Genomic DNA, 25,392 nt, shown 5'->3' on the forward strand with positions numbered 1-25,392 from the left:
TTCAGAATGGACCAGGGGGAATGTGTGTGTAAGTTGGCTCGTAGGGCCTTTTGGCAGGTCTCGATTCTCTGGTTCCTTTCTTACTCTGAGCACAAAAGGATGCTCTGTTCCTCATCTTGTACTTTCCTAGCTGCAATCCTAGAATCAGCCACTTCTCCAAGGAAACCATTTTTTTCAAGCCTTTTGTTAGAGGATGGTTTGCAGAGCTCAAGATGTGGGTGCCCCTGGTGCTGAGAGGGCTGGGGACTCTATGGAGAGAGTCACACATGTGTGCACCAGCACATGTGTGTGTGCGTGTGCATGCGCACAGTCGTGAGATTACAGACACCTCCGATTCCTCTGCACACAATGGGGTTCGTTTTAATTTCCACCCTCTCTGTACTTGTAGCTCAGCCATCCAACAGGAGAGGAGAAGGTTGAGGCCAAGTATCCTCAAGATATTTACTTATTTTCTCAATCCTAAAATAATCAGAGGTAGTTTCAGAGTTAGTAACCGAAATGACTGTGAAAAACACAGTCACTAATTAGGATTCCATATGTATATACCATTTTTATCTTCAGGCTGAGGTAAATAGTCAAAATATTGTGTTCAAAGTTTTTTGGGCTAGTTTCCTGCTCGCCTTTGTCCTGTAATGTTTTTAACACTTTTTTCCGTTTTCTTTTGAGCTTTCTCATTTCTACTCTTCATGTCACTTCATTTTTTTTTAGTGTTTATTTGCCCTTAGACTCTATCCAATTCCATCCTCCTTTTGGCGATGATTTGTCTTTCATCATCTTTCACCTGAGTTCTTACATTTCTGCTTCATTGTACACCTTTTAAAATAGCACTTACTTTAAATTAATGAAAATTTTATTTTTTACAATTTTCATCTCTTCCAAAGCAATGCTTTTCTAGAGAATCCCCTTCCTCTGGTGGTTGTCTTCACTGTCTTTTTTTTCTTTTGCAGCATCTTTGTACGGGTGCTGTACAGAAAGGTTCTCCTTCTTTTTCCATCATGCTGGTCAAGTGAGTGGGCATTTGGAGCCAGTTGCCTGCAGGACTGAGTGAGGGTGAAGCGGGTGTGTTTCCACAAAGCACGTGCTCTACTCCTTGGCCTCCACACGCAACTCCTTCTGCAAAATTGCTGTTTCTGTGCAGTTCCACGCACAGTCCACCTCCTCTGCTTTTCTTTGTATTGTGTCACCTTATTCCTGTAATTGTTTTTCACAGTTTTTCCCTCAGGGTGAGAGCCACATGTCCTCAAACTTCACTTTTGTGAGCCTCTTGAAAATCTGCTGACACTGGGCTCTGTCTTTGCGAACATTCACCCACAGGTCGTTAAATCGATAGGCTTGGTCTCATAAAAATTCTATTTTCTTAAGAGCCCGGCCACTCATGTTTACAGCTGCATGCTGCCACCAGCTAGTAGTTTTTTCCCAGGGAACTCACTGAAGTGCATTCAATGGATTCCCCTAAGACAGGTCCGAGCGTGCTTTTTACGGACGTGAGTGTTCAGAATTCCCTTAGCCTGGTTCCTCAGAGAGCTTACGTGTTACTGCTTTGTTAGGAAGTGAGATCTCTGGAATCAGGAGTGGGAAAAGGGAAGAGGAAGCAGGGAACGGGGGAGAGGCCAGCAGAGTGCGTGGCAGAGCTGCCCGGCTCCACAGCAAGCTCGCTCCACTGTCCATTCATCCACCACTGTCTTGGAGGGGCCCTCTTCCTACGTGTGTCAGGGAAGGAAGAGGAAAGACAGCGCGCAGGCTCCCATTCCCCAGTGATCACAGCTTTGCCCCACCAGTGGTACTTTCTCACATTTCCAAGCCGAGGCCACGATTCTTACACCTCAGAGTGGACAGGCAAGCCCTGATAAGAGCTGCAGGTGGGCAGGCAGGAATCACCACTTTGTGCTGACTTAGCTTGGCCGTCCGTCCTGGTTCCCCAGATGTTCCCCATTTGAGTCTTCGGTCCCCAAGTACTTATTAAAAGCACCTCCTTTGGTTGGAAAAAATGTTTGGGGATGGATGACAAATCACATGGTTACATGGCTGCACCAGGAACAACGCGCCCAGCTCCCTGGAGACCGGTGAGTCTGACAGGTCCCCTGTACGCAGAGGATGTACACAGTCTGCAACATGTGTCTGGAGGTCTTGCCTTCAAGTAAGCTGCCTGGTCAGTCACTCGCTCTGAGAGGTTGAGGATGGCTTTCTCCTTTGCTCAGAAATGTTCCTCTTGATGTTCTGGGGACCTAATTCTCTCCTGCATGTGTCTGCTAATATTCAGATATTCAGATATAAGAAAAATGGCACAATGCATGGGATGGTACTGACCTGATAATCCTCAGAGGAGGAGATGAGGTGTTTATTAGATGAGATATCCAATATGACCTGAGGAAATAATGGGGAATGTAACATTCGACCTGAAAATTGTCACCTGTCAGTGTCACTTCAGTGGTGACACGCATTGATTGAGATTAATTAACTGGCCCATAATGTACTATTAAAAAGTCTCTGCTCAATGCAAACTAGTTTATATAGGATGGATAAATAACAAGGTCCTACGGTATAGCACAGGGAACTATATTCAATATCCTGGGATAAACCATCATGGAAAAGCATATGAAAAAGAATGTATATATGTGTATAACTGAATCACTTTGCTGTACAGCAGAAATTAACACAGCATTATAAATCAACTATACTTCAGTAAAATAAATTTTTTAAAACGTGTGTGCTCAAAGCTACTTCAAGAACATGCATGTAATTTAGAAATTGTTACAGGGTGCTAACTTCAGCCACATCTAAAAAGAGCATTATCACACAAAATTCATCTTCCTAAATAATCTCTAAATATTTTCAAACAACCCAGACCTAGCATCCAATGTACCGTTCTGCTTCTTGTAATTTTGGCTTCAAAGGTAAAAGTTAATTGGATATACTGAAAACCTCAGTGACACCCCAGAGGTAAAAGTCATCCATTTTAATTATGAAATGTTCAGAGCACATCATGTGAGCTGTGGTCAGCCAACATCCGAAATTCAGATCATGAGTCATCCCAATATGCAAATCACAAAGCAAGGGGCAAGGTTTTTCCAAATGTTTTCTCTCCCACAGGATTGAATTTGCATCTAAAATCACAAAAATACATTTCTGAAAGATTCAGTCACAATACAAGCAAGAGACACATTAGCTATAAACTGTTCTTTGCTAAGGCGCCAACAAGAGAGCTGGGAGGGGCAGGCCACGGAGCCCCTTCGGTCAGTGAGGTCAACAGATCAGAAAACTGGGATCTGAGTTTAGAAGAAAATGATTATAGACAAAATACCGGAAAATAAAAACTACAAGAAGAGTCTGTGCTTCCTTATTATACAGATGTTTGCTATTTCCTTGATTCTCTGACACCCTCAAAAAGAAGCTGCTTCATCAACTTAGTAACAGACTTTTGGAGAAAAAAAATGTACATATGTTTGGGTTTTGTGCTTATTTTTTGACTAAACAAAAATAACATACATACCACATACTAACTCATTATTCTTTCCTTCTGTTGTTACAAGTTTCCCTACTTTCAGAAGTGAAAGATTATTCTAGAAGACTTTTGGTCATCACTAGCCATAGATAAGATTATGGTGGCACATTGTCTTACAAAGTCCATCCTTGTTAGTGTTTTTGACCCATTTAGCTGTTTTAGAATCAGCAGCATAATTTTGAAACATGTCCAATAACATTATGGTTTTGTCTGAATTTCCTACGATTAAATGTATAGCTTAAGTTTTTGTCTGACTTGAATCATATTTTGCTGAAAGTTAAGCAGCTCTTCCTGACAGACATTTTGACAGACAGATGTTCACTGAGTGACAGGAATATGAATTCATTATGCCAACCATCCCAAATTCCCACTATGAGACTCCTGGCAATTCTTACAACCTTTGATTATATTGCCTTTGATATATATTATAAGGTGACAGGCATTTTTTGGCATAGGAAGTGGTTGTATTCTTAAAGTTATAGTTGTAAATTTATGTTTTAATATATCTTAAGCAATGAATTCCAGATCCAAAACTGAGTTAAATTTCAAAGGCTTCTACTACCACCATTTCTATTGCCAATAACTCTACGTATGTAGAGGATGGACAGTACTTTCTAGGGCAAATCCATGAGGGATAATAACCAATAATCATTTACAGAGAAGTTCTACTTCTGGTTTGTAGCAGACCCATGCTCCTACTTGCCTACAAGATCTGGATTAAAATTCATTTAAAAATCCTTCTGAAGGAACTGGGGAGCAGCTGTGACAAGATTTGAGTGGCCAGATCTTGGAGAGAAGGGAAGTTCTTAAGGGGTACTTACCTGTCTGCGCGTAGCTCTTCTTCTCAAAACGTGTTTCGATCCATGGCTCGTGGCAAGAGTGTGAGAAGCTGGTCAGTGGGAAGGTGTTGGGAGGCTGAGAAGCCAGTAAATCTTTCAGCAGCACCCTAAGCTTAAAGGACAGACGTGGAGTTTAGGCCAGCCAAGGTCACTGAGGTGGTTCCAAAGAAGCAACATTTGAGTTGGCCAATTGTCTTTATCACTTGCCTGTTTCCGTTTTCAGTGATTCCTGCTGTCTGCTTTCTCTCATTAAGTAGCAGAGAGTCAGCTCTGCTTTGTATCTAGTCTGAAAATCTCAGCCTTTTAATTGGAGTGTTTATATCATTTACATTTAAAGTAATTATTGATAAGGTTAAGTCAAGGTAACCATTTTGTTATGCCTCTTCTATTTTCTTTTCTGTTTTTGGTCACTCTGTCTCTTTTCCTGTCTTTTCTAACATTGTTTTGTTCTCAGTCAGAGAAAAACACTTTAACTCAATATGCAATCCAGGAAGCTATGAAATAAATAAATGCAAAAGGGCTTGAGTAGAAAAAACTTAGAACCTATAATGCATTTGCCCAGGACACTTTTATCCTGAAGAGAAGAAGGGTGTCAGAAAGGGAACGGGGAGTAACCAGGGACTGACTCCTACACCTAACCATTCCACCCTGTTTACAGACCTTCGCTCAAAGCCAAAGTAAAAATACACTTTGTGGCAGCCATTAGCGCCATTTAGAAATATCCTGGTTCTTCTCCTTGTAATGACACGGTAGGACTGTACTTCCCTCACCCTTTGAAACTGGGTGTGGATGTGTCACATGCTTTGGTCATGAAATGCGAGTGGAATAAGTATCACTTCTGGGCAGAAGCTTTAAAAGCCAGTGTCTGAATCACAACGCTATCCCCCCTCCACCTCAGGAAGCACAAGCTGTTTGAAATCAAAGTCTGCTGGGATGAATATGTGAGCGAATGTGACAAATCTGCTGACTGTGTCAGAAACGAGTGTAGTGAGAAATAAACTGTGACGTGGTGAGCCGGTGAGATGCGGGGTTGCTTGTAGTGCAGCACGACCTAACTTATCCTGATACACTCTCTACAACTTTTTAGATGAGACGATGCAGACTTTATAGCTATGCATCCGCACATATGTACACATGAACACAATGTGAGTTTCTTCTTAGCTGTGGTTGTATGTTTTATTAATATTCAGGTTCTGATTTGTACTTCTATCCTCAATTTTACTTAACATAGAATTTAGTTTTTGCAGTACAGTAGAAATTAACACACAACCATACTTCAATAATTTTTTTTAAAGAACTTAATTTTTTTCAAAATTATCATATTATATGTAGAATCCCATGCTTTTGATTATCATTAGTGGGTTTTTCCAGTCTTTTTTTATGATTACACCTTTTATTCTCAGCATTTAATCTCAAATTATTCATTTTGGGAAAGACTTGGGCTAATCCGTTAACAGGGAAGTTATGGGAAGGCTACTTAATATATATCCTTATATAATGTTTTACATTTCCTCAAACTCAAGCAACTTACTAGAACTGGATTTTGTGGATGAAAAAGGCTAAGTATTGGGCTCATTAAACAATGGACCTGGACTCTATCTTATCTGTTATTTTTATCAATGATTTTTAAATTGCAGAGTAAAATCCCTTGGTTCACACCTGCCTAAGATCTGCTCTGTAGATAAGAACAAGCTCCAAACCAATAAAAATGACTTGTATAAAATCATAAAATTATAAACCTTTTTTACTAACTCAACATATATTTATCTGACATCTGCTCTATGCCAGGCCTTGGGGACACACTAGCAAATCAAAGCCTTTGACCTCATCTGCTTGCATTCTTCTAATTTATATTTTTGTATAGAACATACAATATAAAATCTCAAAGATGCTAGGAAATTATATACGCTCAGAAGTGTGAGTTTGTCTCCACTTTGCCTGCACTGTGTCCACTGTGCTTCTGCTCCCGTTCACATCTATGGCACGTCCCGCCCTCTGACAGCTGGCTTTCCTCCTCTTCCACCCAGACACTGGCTCTCCACCACGGCTCTGGTTAGTCATAATGTTTGTTTCTCAGAATACCACCTTCCTCCAGGCTCACAGGCTATCTCATGGCCTTTCTTGAAGCATCCTATTAGCCTGATTCCAGCTACCTGTATTTCTCCGTATTTCTCAGCTTAAATTCCCAAGACACCGATTCGGACTTGTCCAGCGAGCTTTGGCATAAACCACTTAAAAAGCATGTAGCCCCACCCAGATTTGGAGGGAGTGCTCACCCCAACTCAGTCAGGGCCTGAGAAACATGCCTTCCCGCTGCACAAGAATGGACGAGGACGTTTCCTCAAAAAGCACCAGGAGTGGAGATGTTTCCCTTGAAGAAGCAGTGAGCACGGTTCATGACTATTTTGCTATTTACAAATGTTAAAAAAAAACCCACTCTATTTAGACCACAGGTTCTTAGCTCTTAAATCCCCAATAAGGATGAAGAGTCAATATAAACTCCTTATGTTACAAAGACAAACTAAACTAAACTAACATAAACAACACTCAACTAACATAAATTAAACTAAAATTAAATTAAGTTAAAGCCAATGCGACGAATGTTGAGGGTGTGGAGAAAAGGGAGCCCTTGTGAGCAATTGGTGGGAATATAAATTGGTTCAGCTCCTATGGGAAACAGTATGGAGGTTCCTTTAAAAAATTAAAAATAAAATTCCCATATGATCTAGTAATCCAACTACTGGGTATATAGTCAAAGGAAATGAAATCATTAACATGACGAGGTATCCACACCTCCAAGTCCATTGCATTACTTAAAATAGCCAAGATACAATGTGGAATGTGTTCACCGATGGATGAACTGATAAAGAAAATGTCATATACGTATGGCTCACAGCCTCTCTCAGAGCACCCAAGCCCTGCACTTTATTCCACCATAACTCTTCCCCATTCCTCTCTCTGCCTCCGAGTCTTGAGTCTCTGCCGAAACACAGTGACAGTGCCTAACTCCCAGCCATGAAAAAACAGCCTCTGTTTCCATTCAGTGACCTTTGTTTACTACCACAAGAAAAAAAAAACAAGTTTGGGAATTAAGATGATAAATACCTATAAAATCAGAAAGGATCTGAGTAGGGCAAGCAGAGACTTAACCAGTACATTTTTGTCCTTTGAGAAGGACGTCGTAAGTTACTCAGTGTCATTGAAACTTAAAGTCAAGGTCAGGAAATGTCCCCTATGGAAACAATCATAACAAAACAGACATGTCAGGTCACCATGAAGGAGCCCATCTTAGGAGATTATTTGTAAAGTTGATACTTACTAAGTACAGTGTTGCCTCTGTTTCTTCCAAGGTCCCGCTATCAAAACAATTTGACCAAGAGCTGAGTAAGTAAGAAATCCACAGTGAGAGGCAAAAACTGAGATATTTGAGGGTCGGCTCCCATCCACATCCCGCCTCTTCCTTGAAGCTGGTGCAGATCCTTTAAGCACACTCAGCTCTCTGCTTGCCTCCAGTATCACCCTCACAGCCCACGAGAGCCCATGACCCTGAACTCCATGTTCTGTCTGATGCATAGTTAAGTAACTACTGTCCCTGGTCTTGCTAGGGTTCCATGAGTTAATATCAGATCCCTCGAGCAACGGTTAATTTTCTGAGGGCAGAAGTATAGATGTACATCCTGGACCACTCACTGTGGTAGCAACACAACTGGACTGACCACAGTCACAAGTCCTCGTGAAGCGCCTGTGTCTTCCTACATCACAGCTCTTCCCGTAGTGTGTGCAGCTGCCTGTTTTCTTAGGTGTCCACCACCCAGCTAGAAAGACCCTAGGGCAATAATTGCGCTCTTTCATCTTTACATCCCTGGTGTGTAGCATAGGAGCTGGCTCATAGTAGGGCTCGATGCTGATGTTTCCTAGGCTGTCGACTCCCATCTGAGAAACAGCTACACGTGAGTCAGCAATGACCTGGCCGAGGTAGCAGTGGTGTGTTTAATATACCAGGGGTTGCAAAGTTTTCCTTAAAGGGACAGATGGTCAGTTTTACATGTGCAGGATACGGGGTCTCTGGTGCAACTACTCAACTCTATCCTTTTCAGACAGAGCATTCCCTAGACAACAGAACACAAACGAGCATGGCTGTGTTAACACCACTTCCTTCACAAAAACAGACAGAGGGCTGGATTTTGAGACCAGCCACAGACCTACCTTTGACATAGAATGTCAACACCTCAAAGGGCTACGAGCATCTTAGAAACATCCAACGAATCCAATACTTCAGCCCAAGGCTCTGTCTCTGGACCGACCTCAAAGGCGATGCGATTTGTTGCCTGCATTCACAAAGGAAGGAAGCGCAAATTTTCACATCAGTTAGGGCAGAGGAAAGTGGAGGCTGGGCGAAGAGCCTGCCCAGGGAGGAGCAGAAGGGACCGTGGTCTTCAGTCTCCACAACGACCGTGAGTGAGGCTCCGACCCCCCCACTTAACGCTCAAAGAGCACACTACAAAGCAGGCAGTGTCATTTCTAGCTTACACCTAAAGAAACAGTGATGCAAGTTTGCAAACTGTCTTGTTTGAGAACACAAGGCTCCTGGGAGGAAAACACAATGTCAAGTCCAGGTCTACCCACTTGCAGTAGCCCTGGGCTCAGTTCCAGGACTGGAGCCGGTGTCTCAGGACAGGTGCTGTGTGTATTTACAACCGTGACCTGCAGTGACCAAACAACCCTAGCCTCCACTCACAATATGACGTTTGATATTCTCTTAACTCTGGAAATCTGTCACCCAAAGATGAGAAGAAACCTTGTATGATGGAATCAAACAGCTTGGATTAGCAACTGCACTGAAATTATCATTTCATGATCGATTATCAAATTCATGATCTCAGCAAAATGCAACCCATTGCACGTCTGTAAAGAAAGAAGTCTTCGTGTTAAAACGGTTCCATCTATTTCAAAAGTAGAGAATATAGTTTTTCTATAATTAAAACAGACTATTCTTATTACTTAAACACATTTTAAAGGTATATAAAAGTTCTAGATTTCAAGTTCTCACTAAGATGAGGCTGAGCTTATTTCTGGAATGAACGCAGATCCACAACTTGCTGTGTCCTCTATTTCTGGCGGACCTTACCTGTTCCTCCTGGCCACAGCCTTTCTTTATACAGATTCCATTAAAAAGAAGCATGAAGATTTGGGGAATCAAAATCACACACACAAAGCCTGTTAATATAACTGACTCAAAATATACACTAAAAAGATGATAAAAGTTCATTTGTTCTCCAGTGGATTTTGACCTAAGCTCATTGGCTGTCTCCTTTCAAAAGACGCAAACTTTTTAGAGGCAGTGCAGAAACAATGGCTAGATTCTCAAGTGTGCCAGTGGAGGTTTTCCTTTTGAGATGCTGATAAAGAGGTTGTTTTGTTTGTTTGTTTCTCAAGTTTTAAACACACACACACACACACACACACACACACACACACACACACACACACACACACACACACACACCAATGGCTGGAACAAATTCCTTGTTTGAGTTCAAGGGCAGCGAAGCTCTCATGCTTCCTCTCAGGAAGTCTTTGCACTCACTCTGCCCCTGTCCCCAGATCCTCTCCTGTTCTCGGGCATCTCAGAATCTCCCCGCCACCAGCTCTCCAGAGGTTTCCTGGCCCTGTTAGCCTGTCCTGGAGACTTGAAGAAATTCTTGGCTATGGTGTTTTTCCTAGGGTTTTAAAAAGTCATTTTCTTAAAAAATAGCAATTTAACATTCAGGTTATTTTGAAGCCTTTGCAGTCAAAGACTGCACAAGCAAAGGTTCTTATAGCACTCTCACCCACATGTCCATATGTTATATGTTGGATAGCCAAGATGTTAAACATAAGCTTTAATAAATGCAGCGAGGCTAAATGAAGTCAGCAGGCATGACATTTGCATTTACTGTTTAACCATGACTTAGCCTCCCTGTTCCAAATGCAGACAGACAGGCTTGAGCGTGAGAGAGGAAAAAAATCAGTCTCCCTGGATTCTTACCAGTTTGTGGACATATATTATAATTTTCAAGTCTACTATCTCATGTCTAGTCTTTTTTTTTTTTTTAGCTTTTTTCTTACCTCATTTTTCTTTCTTCATAACCTCATTTCGTGGCTCAAATGAACACAGAGGAAGTAGGGAAGGAATATTGCAAACAATACCTCTCAGGTATGTTTGAGATAAGATTAGAACGCAGAGGATCAGGCTTGCCTGGGACTCGTGATCAGGTGATGTAAGTTACCATCCTGATGACTGCGGCTTGTTTTGTAAAACACAAAGTCTTCAAGAATACTCACATGATTGGGTAGTCAGAGGAAGAGCTACAGAAGAATACATCTTTGTTACTTGATTTCAAGTATAATCGCAAATAGCTTTCGACACTGACAAGGGAGCAACATTCAGACTCTCTCCTTGTGGAGCCGAGCCAAACACCTGGATGGAAACTGAAAAAGAAAAATCAAGCAAATTACCTGTCATTGAATTGTCATGAAGTGAAACACTCAGGTCTTTGGAGACATCAAACACAACCTTTTGATGAGTGGATCCCTCTTCAGAGCTAAAATTCTCTTTAAAACTGCCTTGTGTTTCTTACATAAAAGTCAGAGTGTCTTCAAATGAACTTATCTACGAAACAGAGACTCACAGACACAGAGAAGAGACTTGTGGTTGCCAAAGCGGGAGGAGGGATGCAGGAGGGATGGATTGGGAGTTGGGGATTAGCAGATGCAAACTATTACATATAGGATGGATAAACAACAAGGTCCTACTGCATAGCACGAGGAACTATATTCAGTATCCTGTAATAAACCATAATGGAAAAGAAGAATATATATATGTATATACATGTATAACTGATCACTTTGCTGTACAGCAGAAATTAACACAACATTGTAAATCAACTCTACTCCAATAAAATTTTTTTTAAAAAGTCAGAGCATCTTATGTCACAGAATGGCGCAGAGTTCCAGAGACATGGAACAGCCGTGGGGAGAGCACTTCGGGGGCTGGGCTGTCCTCCAGCAAGAAGACAGGAGGTGAACTAGGACACACCACCAAAGACAGACTGACAGCCAACATCTCTGAGGATTCACTGCAACAGGTGGGGGCCAAGTAATTCACCTCATTAAGCGTCTAAATACCCCCGGCATGTAACCTGTGCTGCTCCTAGGGTACTGCTAACGCTACTGCTAAGAGCAGCTATGCCTTACTGATTGATTCTTGTATATCAAGAGCTGTTCGAAGCACTTCATGTTTACATCTATGCATTTAGCCCTATGGCAACCTACGAAATCAGTCCCACTTACTAGATGAGGGCACTGAGACCTGCAGAGATCCACTCACCCAACCGACATGCCTGAAGCCGTGTGGGGGGGTGGTCCTGGAGAGGGCGACCGTGTGGAACATGTCCCCTCAGTCTCTGAAAACCAGCAGCATTCCAGTCTAGAGTGTTCTGTCCGGGGATCCCTTCCATCCACCCAACACGTGACTAGCTGAATAACTACTGTTTATCGCTCTAGGATGGAGCCTGTGCCCTGTCGGTCTTGTCTTTTTCATGGGTCCTGTTTATAAATGCAGACACAAACCATCTGATGACCGTGAACATTTCAGCTGTTCTTTTCCTCGGCTCTCCGTTTACATACATCTCAGAACCCCCAATCCCACTGCTTAGCTGTTAGTTGTCAGCAATAATGAATAAATTGAGAAGGACACAGAAAAATGCAGAGAAGAGAGGGATTCTACTGCTTACTTTATTCACCATGATCCTGGCAACTAAAACTTTTTTTTTTAATTTTTATTTTATAGTGGAGTAGAGTTTATCTACAATGTTGTGTTAGTTTCAGGCGTACAGGAAAGTGATTCAGTTATACATAATACATCCATTCTTTTTCAGATTCTCTTCCCATATAGGTTATTACAGGGTACTGACTAGAGTTCCCTGTGCTATACAGTAGGTCCTACGAAAACGTTTTTAAGTGTTAGCATGTGGTGCTCTAGCATTTGGTATTTTTACCCTGTAATACATTAATACAAGTTTTTTCATTCTAAGGATGAGACCTTCTGGTTTGACCTTTTAGAGAGAACCTTATTTCATTACAATGCCGTAACTATCTATCTTTTCTGCAAATGTCTTTCAAATATTTATATCAACCTCAGATTTTCACAATTCACGTAAAGCTTGGGAACAGGAGTTCATTGACCTGGAGAAGGTAGCATCCCAGCTCACTATAACCAATTAGACAACAAAGGCAACGCGAGTAGTGAGTAGAGAACTACGTTTAACACTGTCATCTGACCTCCCCATTTGTAAAGAAAGCAGGAGGATGACAAGGGAGGTGGTACCAGAATCATCCCTTCAGCTAGAGAAGGGATTGGAAGCGACACCTAGGCCAGCAGCTACCCCGACACTTCACAGCTCTGAACCTGCTAGTGGATGATGATGATGTTTTTCTAACTTAATTGTTAAAACCAAGGCAACATAAGCCATTTTTCCAAAAATGGTTCAAATCATTATGCTTTGAATTGTTTGTCTTTAACAATAAAGGGATGCATTATGCCACGTAGTGTGAAATCAGGGGTCAGGTGGTTTGACAATTGGAAAACAGAGTCACAACAACTTCCCCGGAGATCTATGTTCTTTCCACCTTCTGTTTTACCATTTGGTTGTCTTTTACCCACATGCTTGTACCCTCATGACTGCAGAAAGGCTGAGCAGGTCTGAGCATTCCATCTTTTTTTTGGCAGACTTCATTGTTGTTTTATTTTAAGAAATTTCCAGTCACCCCAACCTTCGGCAACCACCACCCTGATCAGTCAGGAGCCATCGGCTTCAAGGCAAAGCCCCTCTACCAGCAAAAAGATTACAACTCGCTGAAGTGAGCATTCCATCTTCACACAGCGGTAGCCAAGACCTGGGGACAGAATGGTCCTCCTTTGCACCACTTTTTCATAAAGAAGAAAACCTTTTCAGAGACCCACGACCAGCAGCAGCAATGATGAATTCTGTTCAGAACTCTGGCCCATTTTTTTAATTGAATTCCTTGTTTTCTTACTGTTAAGTTTTAAAAGTCTGTGAATATTTTGAATACCAGTTCTTTATCAGATATGTGTTTTGTAGAGATCTTCTCCCAGGGGGTCTTTACATTCTCTTTACAGTGTCATTCACAAAGCTAATTTTACTTTAATTTTAAAGAAGTCCACCTTAATAATTTTTTCTCTTTCATGAATCATGCTTTTCATTTTGTACCTAAAGCGTCATCACCGCAGAGGGCAGTCAAGATGGCAGCGTGGGAAGACACGGAGTCGGCGTCTCCCCACAACTAGGGCGCCTGCCGGCCGCTGGTGGGGAATTCTGACGCCCAAGGAGACGGGAGGAACCCCAAAGTGAACCAGTAGGACGTGGGGGTACTAAGGGGGGAGGAGAAGTGGAGGCCAGGGAGATCAGGAGAGGCAGGTGGGAGGGCCCTCCGGGACCGAAGGAGCAGGAGAGGAGAGGAGGGCGTTTGCCCCGCCCACTCGAGCCCAGGAAGCCTGCTGGGCTCCCAGGTGAGGTCCCCTGCCCTCTGAGACCAGGTATGGGGGGCACGCCTGGGCCCCTTCTGTTCCTTGAGCCTAAGCCCCACCCCGGACACCCCCAGGAACTTTTCCAGCCCTGTGGGTCCTGAGCATAGGCCCCACCCACCACCCAAACCTCACCCTTGCTTAGGCCCCGCCCTCCACAGCTAAGGCCTCCCCCCACTTTTCTTTCTTTCTTTTTTTTTTTTTTTTCTTTTCCCTCCTCCTCTTTTTTACTATTGTGGTACTGATGTACCTTCCGGTTGTTGATTCATCTACATTTTTATTTTTACATTCTTTCTAGCATATCTGTTAGTTTCCTAGTCTAATTTTATTTTTTACTTTGTTATTGTCCTTTTGTTTTGTTTTGTTTGCCACCCCACGCGGCTTCTGGGATCTTGGTTTGAGAGCCTGGGGTCGGGCAGAAGCACCTGTGGTGGGAGCTCTGAGTCCAAACCACTGGATTAACAGAGAACCTCAGACTCCAGGGGATATTCATCAGAGTGAGGTCTCACAGAGGTCCACATCTCAGCACTAAGACCCAGCTCTACCCAACAGCCTACAAACTCCAGTGTTGGAAGCCTCAGGCCAAACAACCAGGAAGGCAGGAACACAATCCCACTCATTAAAAAAAAAAAGACAGCAAAAAACTATGTCACAGATGAAGGACCAAGGTAAAACCTACATGACCAATTAAATGAAGAGGAAATAGGCCACCTACCTGACAAAGAATTCAGAGTAATGATAGTAAAGATGATCCAGAATCCCGGAAACAGAAGGGAAGCATGGATTGGGAAAATACAAGAAATGTTTAACAAAGATCTAGAACTAAAGAATAAACAAACAGAGATGAACAACACAATAATTGAAGTGAAAAATACACTGGAAGGAATCAATAACAGAATAACTGAGGGAGAAGAACGAATAAGTGAGCTGGAAGAAAGAATGGTGGAAATAACTGCTGAGGAGCAGAATAAAGAAAAAAGAATGAAAAGAATTGAGGACAGTCTCAGAGACCTCTGGGACGACACTAAACGCACCAACACTTGAATTATAGGGGTTCCAGAAAAAGAAGGGAAAAAGAAAGGGTCTGAGAAAATATTTGAAGAGATTATAGCTGAAAACTTCCCTAACATGGGAAAGGAAATAGTGACTCAAGTCCAGGAAGCATAGGGAGTCCCATACAGGATAAACCCAAGGAGAAACACACCAATGCACATATTAATCAAACTAACAAATATTAAATTCAAAGAAAAAATATTAAAAGCAGCAAGGGAAAAGCAACAAATAACATACAAGGGAATCCCCATAAGGTTATCAGCTGATTTTTCAGTGGAAACTCTCCAGGCCAGAAGGGAGTGGCAGGATATACTTCAAGTGATGAAAGAGAAAAACCTACAACCAAGATTACTCTACACAGCAAGGATCTCATTCAGATTTGATGGAGAAGTCAAAAGCTTTTCAGACAAGCAAAAGCTAAGAGAATTCAGCACCACCTAACCAGCTTTACAACAAATGTTAAAGCAAATTCTCTAGGCGGGAAACACAAGAGAAGAAAAAGACCTACAATTACAAACACAAAACAATTAGGAAAATGGGAATAGAAACATACATATCGATAATTACCTTAAATGTAAATGGATTAAATGCTCCCACCAAAAGACATAGACTGGCTGAATGGATACAAAAACAAGACCTGTATATATGCTGTCTACAAGAGACCCACTTTAGACCTAGGGACACATACAGACTGAAAGTAAGGGGATGGAAAAAGATATTCCATGCAAGTGGAAATCAGAAGAAAGCTGGAGTAGCAATTCTCATATCAGACAAAATAGACTTTGAAATAAAGACTATTACAAGAGACAAAGAAGGACACTAAATAATGATCAAGGGACCAATCCAAGAAGATATAACAATTGTAAATATTTATGCACCCAACATAGGGCACCTCAATACATAAGGCAAATACTAACAGCCATAAAAGGGGAAATCGACAGTAACACAATCATAGTGGGGGATTTTAACACCCCTTTTACACCAATGGAGAGATCATCCAAACAGAAAATAAATAAGGAAACACAAGCTTTAAATGACACAACAGACCAGATAGATCTAATTGATATTTATAGAACATTCCACCCAAAAGTGGCAGAATACACTTTCTTCTCAAGTGCACGTGGAACATTCTCCAGGATAGATCACATCCTGGGTCACAAATTAAACCTCGGAAAATTTACGAAAATTGAAATCGTATAAAGCATTTTTCTGACCACAACTCTATCAGATTGGAAATCAATTACAGGAAAATAACTGTAAAAAACACAAATACATGAAGGTGAAACAGTGCGCTACTAAATAACGAAGAGATCACTGAAGAAATCAAAGAAGAAATAAAACAATACATAGAAACAAATGACAAGAAAACACGATGACCCAAAACCTATGGGACACAGCAAAAGCAGTTCTAAGAGGGAACTTTACAGCAATTCAATCTCACCTCAAGAAACAAGAAAAATCTCCAATAAACAATCTAACCCTACACTTAAAACAACTAGAGAAAGAAGAACAAAGAAAACCCAGAGTCAGTAGAAGGAAAGAAATCATAAAGATCAGAGCAGAAATAAATGAAATAGAAATGAAGAAAACAAAACGAAGATCAATAAAACTAAAAGCTGGTTCTTTGAGAAGATAAACAAAATTGATAAACCCTTAGCCAGACTCATCAAGAAAAAAAGGGAGAGGACGCAAATCAATAAAATTAGAAATGAAAGAGGAGAAATCACAACTCACTGCAACTAGAGAAAGCCCGCGCACAGCAACAAAGACCCAACGCAGCCAAAAATCAATAAAATAAATAAAATTTTAAAAACACTTTAAAAATGAAAGAAATCAAAGATGACATAAACAGATGGAGAAATATACCATGTTCTTGGATTGGAAGAATCAATACTGTTAAAATGACTATACTACCCAAAGCAATCTACAGATGCAATGCAATCCATATCAAACTACCAATGGCATTCTTCACAGAATTAGAACAAAAAATCTTACAATTCGTATGGAAACACAAAAGACCCTGAATAGCCAAAGCAATCTTGAGGGAAAAAAACAGGGTTGGAGGAATCAGGCTCCCCGACTTCAAACTACACCACAAGGCTACAGTAATCAAGACAGTATGGTACTGGCACAAAAACAGAAATATAGATCAATGGTACAGGATAGAATGCCAAGAGATAAACCCACACACATATGGGCACCTAATTTACAACAAAGAAGGCAAGAACATACAATGGAGAAAAGACAGTCTCTTCAATAAGTGCTGCTGGGAAAACTGGACAGCTACATGTAAAAGAATGAAATTAGAACACTACCTAACACCATACACAAAAATAAACTCCACATGGATTAAAGACCTAAATGTAAGACCAGACACTATAAAACTCTTAGAGGAAAACATAGGAAAAACACCCTTTGACATAAACCACAGCAAGATCTTCTCTGACCCACCTCCTAAAGTAATAGAAATAAAAACAAAAATAAACAAATGGGACTTAATTAAACTTAAAAGCTTTTTCACAGCAAAAGAAACCATAAACAAGACAAAAAGACAACCCTCAGAATGGGAGAAAATATTTGCAAATAAAACAACTGACAAAGGATTAATCTCCAAAATATACAAACAGCTCATGGAGCTCAATATCAAAAAAACAAACAATCCAGTTAAAAAATGGGTGGAAGACCTAAATAGACATTTCACCAAGGAAGACAGACAGATGGCCAAAAGGCACATGAAAAGATGCTCAACATCACTAATCATTAGAGAAATGCAAATCAAAACTACAATGAGGTATTCCCTCATGCCGGTCAGAATGGCCATTATCAAAAAAGCTAGAAACAATAAATGCTGGAAAGGATGTGGTGAAAAGGGAACCCTCCCACACTGTCAGTGGGAATGTAAATTGATACAGCCATTATGGAAAACAGTATGGAGGTTCCTTAAAAAACTAAAAATAGAACTACCATATGACCCAGCAATCCCACTACTGGGCATATACCCTGAGAAAACCATAGTTCAAAAAGAGACATGTACTACAATGTTCATTGCAGCACTATTTACAATAGTCAGGACATGGAACCAACCTAAACGTCCATCATCAGATGAATGGATAAAGAAGATGTGGCACATATATACAATGGAATATTACTCTCCCATACAAAGGAATGAAATTGAGTTATTTGTAGTGAGGTGGATGGACCTAGAGTCTGTCATACAGAGTGAAGTAAGTCAGAAAGAGGAAAACAAATACCGTATGCTAACACATATATATGGAATCTAAAAAAAAAAATGGTACTGATGAACCTAGTTGCAGGGCAGGAATAAAGAGGCAGACATAGAGAATGGACTTGAGGACATGGGGTGGGAGGGCGAAGCTGGGGCGAAGTGAGAGTGGCATCAACATATATACACTACCGAATGTAAAATAGTTGGCTGGTGGGAAGCAGCAGCATAGCAGGGAGATCGGCTCAGTGCTCTGCAATGACCTAGAGGGGTGGGATAGGGAGGGTGGGAGGGAGGCTCAAGAGGGAGGGGATGTGGGGACATGTGTATGCATATGGCTGATTCGCTTTGCTGTGCAACAGAAACTGACACGGTCTTGTGAAGCAGTTATACTCCAATAAAGATCTATCTTAAAAAATAAGTTATACAATGAGAAAAATGCAAGCACTGTTTAAACTCTTGATAAGTATTTTACAAAGAAATAAAACTTTAAAACTCTAAGAAAAAAAAAGTTATCACCAAACCTAAGGCTATCTAGAATTTCTCAGTGTTATCTATTAGAAGTTATATAGGTTTGAATTTTACAGCTATGGTTCCTCGTACTGGTAATTGCTGTAGAAATGGGCAGAAACACATTTGCCTTCCTACAGCAATCTCTGGTCAGAGGTTGGCATGAACTTAATTGGTTTTCACTACTGATTTTTAAACTTCCAACATTGGAATTACGTGGCATATTAGGTTGAAGTTGTTCAGAGAAATAAAACCAGTAATGTGTGTGTGTGTGTGTGTGTGTGTGTGTGTGTGTGTGTGTGTGTAAATAGGAATTGGGTCACACATTCATGGAGGCAGGTGAATGCTAAATCGGCAGTGTGGGCTGCTAGGCTGGAGACCCAGGATGGTACAGTTCCAGTCCAAAGGTAGTCTGATGGTCAGATTAGCCAAAGTTTAAAAAATCCATGGTATTCTGTGATGGAGAGAATTTGGGGAGAAAAGGGCATGTCCACTATTATCTGGAAAGTGTGGATTGCAAAATTTTTTGCAAAATAGTCAAACAATTTCTATAAATGTAAAAGTCACCTATTATTTGAACAAGCTATCATACACTGTGGAAATCAATTCCAGGAGTTTCGGACTGTAAACTTTTTTGTTGAAAAATTAAAGAATGAAAGACAGAATAAGGAAACAATATGTGTAAATACAGAGAAAGGTTTAGAGGAATATTCTACCAAATTATTAAAAGGCTGTGTTGGGGGGGATATTGAAAAGATGATATTAAATTTATTTTATAAAAACAAAACAAACAAACAAAACAAAACAAAGGTAGTCTGATGGAGAATTCCCCCTTGCTTGGGTAAGCAGGTCTTTTTGTTCTACTCAGGGTCTTCAGTTGATTAGATGAGGCCCACCCACACTATGGAGAGCAATCTGCTTATTCAAAGTTCACCAGTTTAAATGTTAATCTCATCCAAAAACACCCTCCAAGTTGACACATAAGATTAATCATCACACCTGGGGAGCTTTAAAAAATACTGATGCCTGAGTCTCATCCCCAATGATTTTGATTTCATTGGTCTAACGTGTGTTCTCAGCATCCAGATGTTTATCAGGGGCCCCAGTGGTGACACCTTACATTTTATCCCTGGAGATTTCACCTACAGATTCAGAAGGAAAAGATAACACCAACATACAAGAATCAAACTGTATGCTTCTACTATAGGAAGAAGCTCTTGTGTTACACTGTACCCACCCCTTTAGGGTTGTAATGATAATAACTGACTTTTTTCTCTGCAAAGTTGGGTTTTTTTTGGTTTGTTTTTGTTTTAGGTAAAATGTCAGAACATGTGAAAATGCTGTACTAATTTATCTTAATATGCTAAAAATAGTGAAAATTTAAAATTCTTCATGAGTCCAAGCTGGGCCATGACTCCCACTGACGGGGCTTACCCAACGCACTAATTCCAAGTCTGGTGACCATCCGCGAACTGGCACCTGCAATTAAGGCTGCAGGCATACATCTTCCAGAGTGGTAGAATCTCGTTCCCGTAATGCCAGCCAAGGTTCCAGATGTAACTAAGAAAACCCAAATGTTCCTTGGATCCTGAGACAGCTGATAGGCACGCAGGCCCACTAATCCACCCAAGGGGAGCCTGGCAGCCAGGGACGGGACACTGCCTGCTTCTGCACAGCCAGTGATCCCGCCGGAAGCAACCAGTGCTACACAGCCAAAGCCAATCCAACGCAAAGGCACCAGTGGGCCGGAGTCCTTCTGCATTGCTCTTTCACTCCGTCCAAATGAAGATCACACCAGGCCTTCACCTCCTTCCCCAAGGCCTGCATTTGCCGACGAGGGTGCACAGGCCTAGGAAACCTACTGTTTCTGCCACAAAGTTTAACAATATTTTTTTCTAATTCTATTCCTCATCAATTTCCCCATTCCTCCTTGTTTTACACGTGGCCATTTTAATTTATACTTGTGGTAATTAAAAATAAATTAGATTTAAAATTCAGTTTCTTAATCACAACAGGACTTTCAACGGATTCAATAGCCACCTGTTGGCTACTGTCCGTGGTGTCAGGCAGCACAGATACAGGCTCTTTCCATCTTCGCTGAGAGTTCTGTTGGGCAGCTTTGATCTAGAACAGGAAGCTTAGCTCAGCATGCTCTGTGCCAAAAACTGAGGTTATTGACACACAACCCTGCCCTCACAACACTTAATACGCAGCTGAAGAAACAATGCATGTGAATACATAATTATAATAAAATGTGATATTAACAATCATAACGTATTCATTACACAAATACTTGGGAATCGAGATCCACTTCTTTTCTAACAATCCACCTTTTAAAACATTTCAGTCCCACTTTTCCCCTTAGGTATTAAAATTGTATTTCCATATACTTAAAAAAAAATAAAGAATGTTTATAAGCAGCAGTAACAGGGGTAATGGGGTAAAGAGATGTTTCTTAAGGTAATTTCCTGCCCTATAAAAAGCGACACCCCCCGCACCGTCACCAGGTATAGGTGACCCAAAGCAGCAACTGTAAAGTGTGACAGGACCAGAAGTACTGTAATTAAATTAATCCTCGAGAAGTGTAACAGGAAGTGAGAAGCATGAATCCTGAAGTACGAGCAGAACCGGGCTTGTTGGTTCTGCCTTAGAAAGCCCACAGGGCACAGAAATATGCAGCCAGCACGCCAGCTCCCATATTTACAGTCAAGCAGACCACAAAATTATGTCAGCCCCACTGCTGAATTCTCTCCCCCTTGGCGAGCTGCACGAGAAGCCCAGACATCAGAATTTCATTTGTGCACGTGGCATCAGAGTTATTCCTTGGAGAGTGAAGTGGTGGCCTGGGGTGTCTACAGCCTCAGAAAGGAATTACTGTCAGGCCGTGTAGACATGTCAAGGAAACAGGGTCTCAACACATGGAACAGAGGAGCTGATCAACTTCGGGGGTTTGGCTTCGGAGCCGCTCGGAAAAGTCTCTCCTTTACTCTTCTTCTGGTAACTGACCCCCTCTTCCCCTGGATCCCTCACCTGAGAACTGTGTTCAGAACCTGGGGAAACCCGTCTTCTCCTTGCTCAGCATCCGGACTCGCTCCACGGGCCCCTGCAGAGGCTACGGGGCAGTCACGTGACACTGGACCAGCCAATCAGCCTTAAGGGGAGTCCGCGGAGGCCTCACCACCACCCGACCCCAGATCCCGACTCAGAACCTGGAGCCCTTGCTCCCTGCCGCCTGCAGGATGCTTACTGCACCAGCAGAGAACAGCAGGCATTTGGAAACCTTCAGACGGATTTGTAAGTCTTTAAACAATGTCGTGTTCTCAAAGAGCAGAAATGCTGGAAAGGGAAAATGTAAATAAAGAATGAAAAGGTGTTTGATTTTCTGATACAGCCTCATTTTACTACAATTTTAATCCAGTGACACGTCTTTAAAAAAAAGAGAGAGATGCCCTGGTGGATTGAACGGTGGTCCCTAAGAAGATATGTCTTAAGTCCTAACCCCCCCGGAACCTATGAACGTAACCTTGTTTGGGAAAAGGGTCTCTGCAGAGGTAGTTGAATTAAATATCTCAAGGTCATCCTGGATTATCTGCCCTAAATGCAGTGACCGTGTCACAGAGGAGGCGGCCATGTGAAGACAGTCTTCAGAGTGGTGCGGCCACAGAAAGCAGTACCTGAAGCCACCAGAAACAGGTGAGGAGGGAACCTCCGCAGAGCCTTCAGACTGAGAGAGGCCCTTCCCAAACCTCACTCCAGACTTCCGGCCTCCAGAACTGGGAAAGAATACATTTCTATTGCTGTAAGTCACCACGTTTGTGGTCATTTGTTACAGCAGCCCCAGGAAACTAATATAAATGCTAAATTAAAAACCTCATTGGGCTTCCCTGATGGTGCAGTGGTTGGGAGTCCGCCTGCCGATGCAGGGGACGCGGGTTCGTGCCCCGGTCCGGGAAGATCCCACATGCCGCGGAGCGGCTGGGCCCGTGAGCCATGGCCGCTGAGCCTGCGCGTCCGGAGCCTGTGCTCCGCAACGGGAGAGGCCACGACAGTGAGAGGCCCACGTACTGCAAAAAAAAAAAAAAAAAAAAAAAGTTTTTCCATTGTTTGGTTTTCATATTCTTATATTACAGGGCAAGATAAAACAAGGAGAATGGGTAAAATTGCTATTATTCCTTTCAGGAAATAGAGGACAGTCTCCTCCATACATTTAAATTGGCTTCTTCATATTTTTACATTTTTCTAAGGCTCTGGCAACTAAGGAGCAGAAATAGTACTTCCCTCTTGTAAAGCGTCACATGGTTCCCAGCAAGGAATGCATCCCACTGATTATAGGGAAAATTAAACAATTGTATTTTCAATTGATTCTTACAATGCCCGAGTGTGGCAGCTCAAAATTACTTCCCACCAAAGCATTCAGTGGCTCAGGAAAGGACAGACCTCTGCCTCTCAGGGATCTGTATTAGAGCACCAGGATCTCGTGTGAATTTATTCATTCACATGGCTCCCCTGTTGAATCAGATCTTCGCAGGGGCGCTACTTGTCCTTCAACCGAAGCCAGAAGGAGGCTGTTCCCAGAACAGCTGTAGGAGGAGACCCATTTGTACTTACCGCTGTTCCCCTCCCACCCTGCAGCGGGCAGCCTCTCTCAGCGGCTCCGGTGCCTGGAATTGCCCTTAGACACGCGTTCCTTCCCTTCTCAGCCTGGAGTGGTAACTTCTCAGCGTGGCTTTGTCTGAAGTTGCCTTAGAGAGAGGAGACCTGGGATCACTCGAGAGCCCTGGGACCTGTCCTCAAAGAAGATGGGAACAGGGAAAGTTCTCACAAGGGCAGTGGAGATGCTGAAACAAGACCCAGGGAAGATAAGCATCTTCCCGAACCGTGTTCCTGCAACAAATACAGAAGAAGAACAACATGGAGGGAGGGCCCCAGCTAAGAGAGGCGTTTTTTTCACTGGGCGTTTCAGATTGTGCCCAAATGCGCCAGGGCAGCATTAGGTCCCTTCCAGGTGCCTGCTAGGCCGGTGGTGAGGATGCTGTCAGCACTCTGCCTGTACCCATCAGACCTGGCCACGTCAGCGCAGCAGGCTGACTTCCGACTGTCACCATTTCATCCCTGTGCCCAGGGACGACTTCTGGCAGCTGGAGTCTTGTTAGGCAGCATCAAGGAATTAACACCCCCTCCCCCACGCAGCCCTTGAACAGAGACTGGCAGGAACTAAAGCCTAAAACCCCTGGCTCCATCACGCTCTGAGCTGAGTGTACTACGCTGGTGCCCACGGGAGCCCCGCAGGATTGAGCTCCGCGTGCCCACACCGGTTATCTTCTTGACAACTCACTCTTTACTGGCTGCCTCTGCGTACAGGCCTTCCTTCCCCAAGCCCCCTCCTACGGATGTCTCCTGGGCTCTCCTCCAGAAAAGCCTGCACTTGTCTCAAGGTCTGCTTCTGGGGAAACCAAACTAAAACAACCGGCAAAGTTATCTGTAAGAAGAACCTGCCCTCTGCCTAGCGGCTGCTAGCTCTGCGTTCACAAAAGCGCTCTCTGTCCACAGCACCATCGTATTCTCTCAAGAAAGAATCAGCCAGGATGGTTAGCTGGTCTAAATACACGGTTTCCCCCTTGGCTTGTGAGTTGATTGTTGACAGAGAAATAGTTTAGGTCATTTGTAGTACACCAAGAAAGAACAGTATACCAGGTACCAAGGTGGTATCAGCAAGAGTCCTAGGGGGACTAAACCCTCACCCCCAACCCAGAAATCCAAGGAGTCAAACCCTGCCCCCAAGGAGGCCAGGTGGAGAATCTAGACTTTCACCACCACCTGGAAGTCACAGGGTAACACCCCCTGACCCCCACTGGAGTGGTATCAGAGGAGCCCTACCAAAACACTAGACTTAAAGTTAGATCCTGAACCATACACTGCCCCAAATATCCAGGTTTTAATTTTTTAAAAATCACTTTTCATACAAAACCTCAGGAATATCTCAAACTACATGAGAAAAGACGATCAGTAGACATCAACACCGAGACGGCACAGATGTTAGAATTATCGGACAAGGATTTGAAGCAGCCGTCATAAAAATGCTTTGCTGACCAAATATGAAAAAGTCGAAACAAATTTTTAAAATTGAAAATCTCAGAAAAGATGTAGAAGATATAAAGAAGAACCAAGTGAAAAGTTTAGAACTAAGAAATGAAATAGCCAGAATAAAAAGCTCAGTGATGGGATCAACAACAGAATGGAGAGGAAATAAGAAAGGATCAGTGAACTTGAAGACGGAAGAATAAGAATTACCAAATCTAAACAACACAGAGAGAAAACAGATGGGAAAGAATTGAATAGAGTCTCAGGGACATGTGGGATTATAACAAAAAGTCTAACGTGTATGTCACTGGAATCCCAGGAGATCAGAGAGGATAGAAATAAAAAATACTTAAAGAAATAAAGACTGAACACTTCCTAAACTTGCCCAAAAGTGTAAGCCTACAGATCAAGAAATGAGCAATCTTCAAACAGAATAAAACCAAAGAAACACATGCTAAGACACATTATAGGCAAACTTTTGAAAACTAAAAACATGTGCGAGACACTGCTTCCTTCAGGCGTGTGCCTGACGCGCTCAGCTGTGCTTCAATGTTAATGGGTCGACAATATATATTAAACAAGATGTCTTTAAACAGAA

At 42.2% G+C, this 25,392-nt stretch overlaps 1 long non-coding RNA gene across 4 annotated transcripts in view; it reads right to left on the reverse strand.

The window, feature by feature from the left end:
* Nucleotides 1-23,370, reverse strand: part of LOC307195689 — a 29,782-nt gene extending 6,412 nt beyond the window's left edge. For 2 of the 4 annotated variants that reach the window (XR_013830923.1, XR_013830924.1), the window contains exons 1-6: nucleotides 23,322-23,370; nucleotides 10,450-10,812; nucleotides 8,548-8,669; nucleotides 7,661-7,721; nucleotides 4,324-4,453; nucleotides 2,308-2,364 (exon numbers count right to left, since the gene is read on the reverse strand). This is a non-coding gene — a long non-coding RNA (uncharacterized lncRNA). Of the gene's footprint in view, nucleotides 1-2,307; nucleotides 2,365-4,323; nucleotides 4,454-7,660; nucleotides 7,722-8,547; nucleotides 8,670-9,469; nucleotides 9,728-10,449; nucleotides 10,813-23,321 lie in introns of those variants that run through there. The other 2 variants (XR_013830922.1, XR_013830925.1) reach the window with 2 other exon arrangements.
* Nucleotides 23,371-25,392: the final 2,022 nt, after the last annotated feature.

The sequence above is a fragment of the Stenella coeruleoalba genome (genome assembly GCF_951394435.1).
Source record: "Stenella coeruleoalba genome assembly, chromosome: 13".
Classification (NCBI taxonomy): domain Eukaryota; kingdom Metazoa; phylum Chordata; class Mammalia; order Artiodactyla; family Delphinidae; genus Stenella; species Stenella coeruleoalba.